Source organism: Triturus cristatus, chromosome 4_1 (assembly GCF_964204655.1).
Source record: "Triturus cristatus chromosome 4_1, aTriCri1.1, whole genome shotgun sequence".
Classification (NCBI taxonomy): domain Eukaryota; kingdom Metazoa; phylum Chordata; class Amphibia; order Caudata; family Salamandridae; genus Triturus; species Triturus cristatus.
The window spans coordinates 293,055,501-293,061,500 of record NC_140585.1 but is presented as its reverse complement, the minus strand read 5'-3'; the positions used below and the strand labels follow the sequence as shown (position 1 = coordinate 293,061,500).

Below are 6,000 nucleotides of genomic sequence, written 5' to 3'. Positions count from 1 at the left end.
ACTAGCTCTTGAATTTGACACAATTGTCCACTGTATCATCATTGAAAGGTTTGAGGATGTTTATCTCTATAGAACCACAACAACCTGATTTAGAATTTTTTTGTTTTTTTCCGGCCATTTTTAGTTTTTCCCTCTGTTTCATTGTAGTTGCCAGGTCGTCTGCTGTGGCACCTCACAAGATTTTTCTCTTGCTCCCTATGGGTTTCTTTGTTTATTTAAGCTCTTTGCCTTATTAGATTTTTAAAAAATGTATTTAATCCTTGTGCTCAATCATGTCGGAGGATGGTGATGAAGTTAAAATTTTGCGCCCCCCTGGAAACATTTCTGCAGACGCCCATGCTTATAGCCCCTGGCAGGAGGGTGGGTGAAGCCTAAAACCGTTTCCTGTTTTGTTTCCTGTCAAGTGGAATACCTCATTAGTGATGACTGGGTCGAGGAGGAGGGATTTATAGGTAATCGGGAACTGCCTCCTAACACGACAGGTGCTGCTGCCGCCCAGCCCTCTGTTTGACTTGTCTCCCTCAAGCCGGCGTGAGTCACAGTGGGAGCAGGAGGCACGGGCAGTGCACGCTCGCGCAGCTATCACTGCGTGACACACGCCACATAGCCCCTCTCACAGCGTCGCTTTGTAGCTTTATCGGACGCCCGATCTACTGCACGGAAGGACAGCCGAGCGGACTTCAAGAAACTTCTCAGCGACCCATGCCGATCGGCCGCGGCAGGCTTTATTTTCCCAGCTGAGCTGTTGCACTGCGACTCTGAGACCGGTAAGTTCAATATTCATAACCGTCTGTCGATATCTTAAATCTTTGTTAGAGACCGGGCGGAGTTGGGAAGGTGGCATGCAGATGAGGGTGAACGTTTGCTTCGTGCACACTGGAAAAGGATGGGTCCTAGAGAGACATGCCAGTTAGACCCCACCTAGCGGTGAAGCAGAGTGTTTTGCTCCCTTCCCGACTGAGTGCGGGTGCTCTTTGAAATGGCAGCAGAGGGTTCCAGAGACGGACCTCCACAACACTGTGTGTGAGCGGTTCCCCTCAAAAGGCAGGCCAGGCTCCAGTTGCAAATCAGAATCGGGGGTCGTAATTTGAACAGTTTTTCGTTGTGCGACTTATGCACGCTCTCCAGCGTGAGCTGTGCAGCTCAGAGTTTGCCATTGAATTAATAGCACATGTTTATGCAATCCGTTGCATGGTCCTGATCTGTGCTGAGTGATCTTTGACTAACAAGAATTGACAAAGCCAATAGGTCTTGCTGATACAAGAGTGTTGTGCCACTCTTATATTTGCAGGGACATGTTGATGTTGTATTTCCCTACGATGTATTATTTCAGCTGAGATTGGGCTCAGCTATTCTGTAAAGCCCTTTTATGTAAGTTGTTATTGTTTATTTTGAGTTCCATGCCACGTGCTGCCTCCGCGAGAGGTTGGGTGTAGAATGAGTCCTTAGATGGCTGTTCACACTGGAGGCAGGCCGGACGTGGACTCCGTTCCTGAATTGTAAATTTTAATTAAATGAACTACAACTTACCTGAGAGTCTAGTAGTTCTTGCAACATTTGGCGACAAGCTTCTGGAGCCTACACCGGCCTCATTTTACCCATTACCGAACCTTCAAATGATTCAGCTCATGGTGGGTGTGTTTACTGCTGACATCCTGCCGTTGGCGATCAAGGCTTTTTGGCTTAAGCCTAAATGGGTGAGTGGCGGCAACTCTTTGCTCCGCACAGTACCAAGGTGGTGTTGCACATCTTTACCCTGTACCGCGCAGCGCGCCACCCCCTGGAGCGTGCTTTCGCTTGAGCCTGCGCACGAGTCTAGACAGCACTCTTCACGCTGGTCTCACACTAGCGGCCATACTAAATTGGGAAGAGATTTCAGAGGAATCCAGGTTGTGGTTGTGGTTACATCATCGTGCACGACAAGCTCTGTGGCCATTTTGGATTGGGAAGTTTTGTGTGAACAGTTTCACAATTCTTTTTGTCTGAATTGAGATGCAACTTTATTTCTGCAGTGGCCATATTTAATAGAGAAACATTTCCATATAAATTCATTGCTGTGAACATTCCCCATTTGTTTTCTGGGCTTTAATGCTGGTTGTACGTGTAAACCTGCACACTTTAAACAACCTATTCTCACCTATGAATGTTTGGTATTGCAACTTTTGGTAACAGTTCCATTCATTACATGATATTTTTCGATCCTGTTCAAATAAATTGGTTCTGATTTCTACAACCATGGCAATTAGCAGTTTTGCTCAGCTTTCACCATTTCTTTAGAATCCTGGCAAGCCAGCAATTAAATAGATTACTTGGTTAAGATATTCTGAAAACTATTTAGTTGCAATTGACACTGACAAATTTGATCCTAAATGTAAAGTAGCAATTTTATTCAGGCATATAGGCCACGAAACCAGGCCATTTTTGATAACTTGCCTCAAGCCATTTCTCCTGGTTTTCAATCTGGGCATTCGAACGAATACTCTGAAGCTACAACAAGGCTTAGGAACAAGTTTGTGGAAGAACATAGTATTCTTTTAAAGAGATTTCACCTTTTTAAGAGAAAATAAACTGCTGATGAAAGTTTGGAAGAATTCATGTCAGCATTGAGGTGCTTAGCATCAACAGGCAAATTTGGAGCATCAATTGACATTTACATAAGAGATCAACTTGTTTATAGCTGAGTTTACGAAGAAAATACAAGAACATCTATTCAATTACAGAGACTCCTCATTGTCAGAAGTTATTGACCTGGCTAAAAGCAGTGAATGGTCAATAGTTTCGGGTCATTTTATGTCTTGTTAGAACTCCAATCGTTCTTTTTCTGTTTGTTAATTCATTAGGAAATGGTGAACACTATGCCATTGTTATTAAGGACACACATTTTAAAGCATTACAACGTAATAACCTTTTCTGTTTCAGGTGGGGGTCTAAATCGTATCTAAGCCACAATTCACATTGTCATGCTCTAGGTAATCGCTGCACAACATGTAAAAAATTTTGTCATGTCCACAGTTTTTGCAAGTCCAGTAAAACCCAGGTGAAGGTACACAAAATTGAACTGAATGAGTGTGAGAGCACTGTGGATTTATCCAACTTGATTTTGATCCTGTAGGTTTATTTGATTTCCACTGACAAAGTGAAAAATCCTGTATGCCAAGTCACGTTAGGTTGTGTATTATCCCTTTTCATGAGGTAGGATTCAGGTGCACCTATTATGATTTTCTCATATACCTTGTTTAATGAACGTTGGGAGTCTGATAATGATCTGAAATCTCCTGATATACATCTCAAGGCATTGATATAGTTAGATTGTTTATAGATGGTGTTACGTTCCTTGGTAGAAAAACGATAACAAAGATGTATGTGGCAGTTAAGGGGAGAAAAATTGTAGTTTGGCAAGATCTTGCCAAATTAGGTCTCATGTTAGCTCCAGGTGCTGATCCACCTGTCATATTAGCTGATATACCCACATTGCTAGTTAATATCGACAAAGTTAACCTTGATGATATTGTGAAGAGAATTTCCATATTTTCAAAGACAGATTGGTTTAATTAACAAATATGTTCACAAGATCAATCTCGTGAAAAATGCCATCCCTGTTACCCACAAAGCTAGACCTGTTCTCCTTAGCATAAGATCAGAGCAAAAAAATCTATTAGAGACGTTAGTCAAAGATGGCATTATTAAAGCCACTGAATAATCTGAATGGATCAGTCCCATCGTGATTGTACATAAAAAAGATGGAGAAATTTGTTTGTGTGCAGATCTTTGCAGTCTTAACAGGAATATATTAGTTGATTGCCATCCTCTTCCAAAAAAACAGGATTTATTAGCTAATATTGGTGAATCGAAATTCTTTACAGTGTTGGATCTCAAGTCTGCATATCACTAAATACCAGTAGATGCGACTTCGCAAGATTTAACAACATTTGTAATGCTGTTTGGAGCATATAAGTTTTGCAGACTTCCGTTTGATTTTGCAACTGCTGCAAGTGTTTTCAGAGTTTTATGGACACAATCCTGGAGGGTGTGGTTGGGTTGCAGGCATTCCAAGATGATATTCTAAGTCTTTACAAGATTCAATGTTATTCTTGAAACAGTTTTAAACAAATTTAAAGAGTATGGTATCACTCTTTTCACTTATAAATGCACGTTTTTGGCCCATAATATTGACTATTTATGCCAATCTATTAGTGCCAGTGGAATCTCTACCAAGTACTCTTTGGTCAAATCCATTGAAGTTGCTCAACTGCCAAGAGACAAGGATACTCTTTACTCTTTTCTTGGGCTTAGTGAATACTATTCACGTTTTGTGCAAGTCTATGCTTTTATAGTACAACCATTAAAGGAACTTGCTTAAAAAAGGAGTGATGTATATCTGGTCTGATTCTGTTCAGAAAGCCTTTCAGAAGGTCAAAAATCTCATTATATCAGCTCCAGCATTCTCGCCGTTTTCTGCTGGCAGAAAATGTGCCGTTTTCATTAGATGCCAGATAGATTGGTCTAGTGGCTGTTTTCTCACTGTTTTCCTATGATAAGGAGCACACTATTGCTTCTCGCAAACTCAATGATGCTGAATCTAATTGCAGCACTATCAAGCGGGAGCCATTGGGCTTCTGTTGGGCAGTGGAGAGATTTAAGACATCAATTTTGGGCACTAACTTTGATCTTTTCACTGATTACATAACCTTACTACACCTGCTTAATGGTAATGGGTCAGGTCAGGTAAAGCTTCCTCACGGTTGGTCAGGTTGCTATCCAAACTACAAGAATTCAAATTTACTGTTAAATATGTACCTGTAGGGAAAAACAACAGAGCTGATTGACTGTCAATGTTACTTGTTGTGGATAAGGGTGTGATCACTACTAGAGAGAATCCATTTGTAGTTGCTCTGGTGAAAGACATACTTGGAGACAAAGGCACAATCATGCACAAGCAAGGGTTTGGAGGCTTCCCAACAAGATCCCATGTTACAATCTATATTCAGGTTTATGAAAGATGGATGACCCAAGGAGAGAAATATTGAAGTCTCATTTAGGACTTTTGTTCAGGTTTCAGAAGAACTATGTGTGATTGAAGGGTTCTTATTACGCAATTATGTTTGTATTCCCACATCTGCTGTTAGGAATGTTCTCATCAAGGAAGCACACAGTGGACGTTTAGGGGTTAGTAGCACCTGTAAAAATCTCAAGCAATTTTAGTGGTGGCCGGCCATGGAGATTCAGGTTTCCAAATTTGTTGATGCCTGTACCACTGTTTAGTGTCTGATAAACATTGGAAAGTTCATGAATCTCCAATACACTTGGTTCCGTTAACAGAAGAAGCTTAGTAGAACATAGCACTTGACTTTGCTGGTCTGTTTGACCTTTTGCCTAGAAACAAAATGTATATGATCGCACTGGTGGATTAATTCTACTTTAGTATTTATACCCATTCTTTTGTTAAATTCTTGGAAAACATTTTTGATGTTGAAGGAGCACATAAAGAAATTCTTACAGATAATAGCACTCATTTTGCTTCAGCACGTATTAAACAACTTTCATATTACAGACCTCAAGGTTGCTCTCTATTCACCTTGTTCAAATTATCTGGTAGAACGCATGAGTATTTTTTAAAAGAAGGTGTGCACATGGCTATAGGTTTTGAGACCTTTCTGAAAAAACATTTGGCCATACCTTTTAACGCCACACAGCACAACTGGGGTGTCTCCATTCATGATGCTATGCAAAAGGTTTTCGAGGTCATCGGTGTGTCACGATTGGGTGAGAGAAGTAAGCAAAAGAAAAGTACCAAATGCTCAGTGCTTGCCACGTGTGGCTGCTAGAGTTGAAGCATTGCATAGTCATGTGAAAGAGAATTTTGACAGAAACTCAGTGGTAAGGATCTGATATTGACTGTGGGTAATTGTTTTTTTAATTAAGCAGCCCACCAGGGTCAGGAAAGGTGAATCAACAATTTCTGAGCCGGTATGTATTGAAAAGTTGTCTAACGGCTCTGTG

At 41.0% G+C, this 6,000-nt stretch overlaps 1 protein-coding gene across 1 annotated transcript in view; it reads left to right on the top strand.

Annotated features, from left to right (window-relative positions):
• Positions 1-526: 526 nt before the first annotated feature.
• The window catches only part of LOC146854315 (uncharacterized), a 186,194-nt gene continuing 180,720 nt past the window's right edge, over positions 527-6,000 (top strand). Inside the window, exon 1 of the mRNA XM_085652115.1 lies at positions 527-767. The gene's annotated coding sequence lies outside the window, so the exon portion shown is untranslated. The remainder of the gene's footprint in view (positions 768-6,000) is intronic.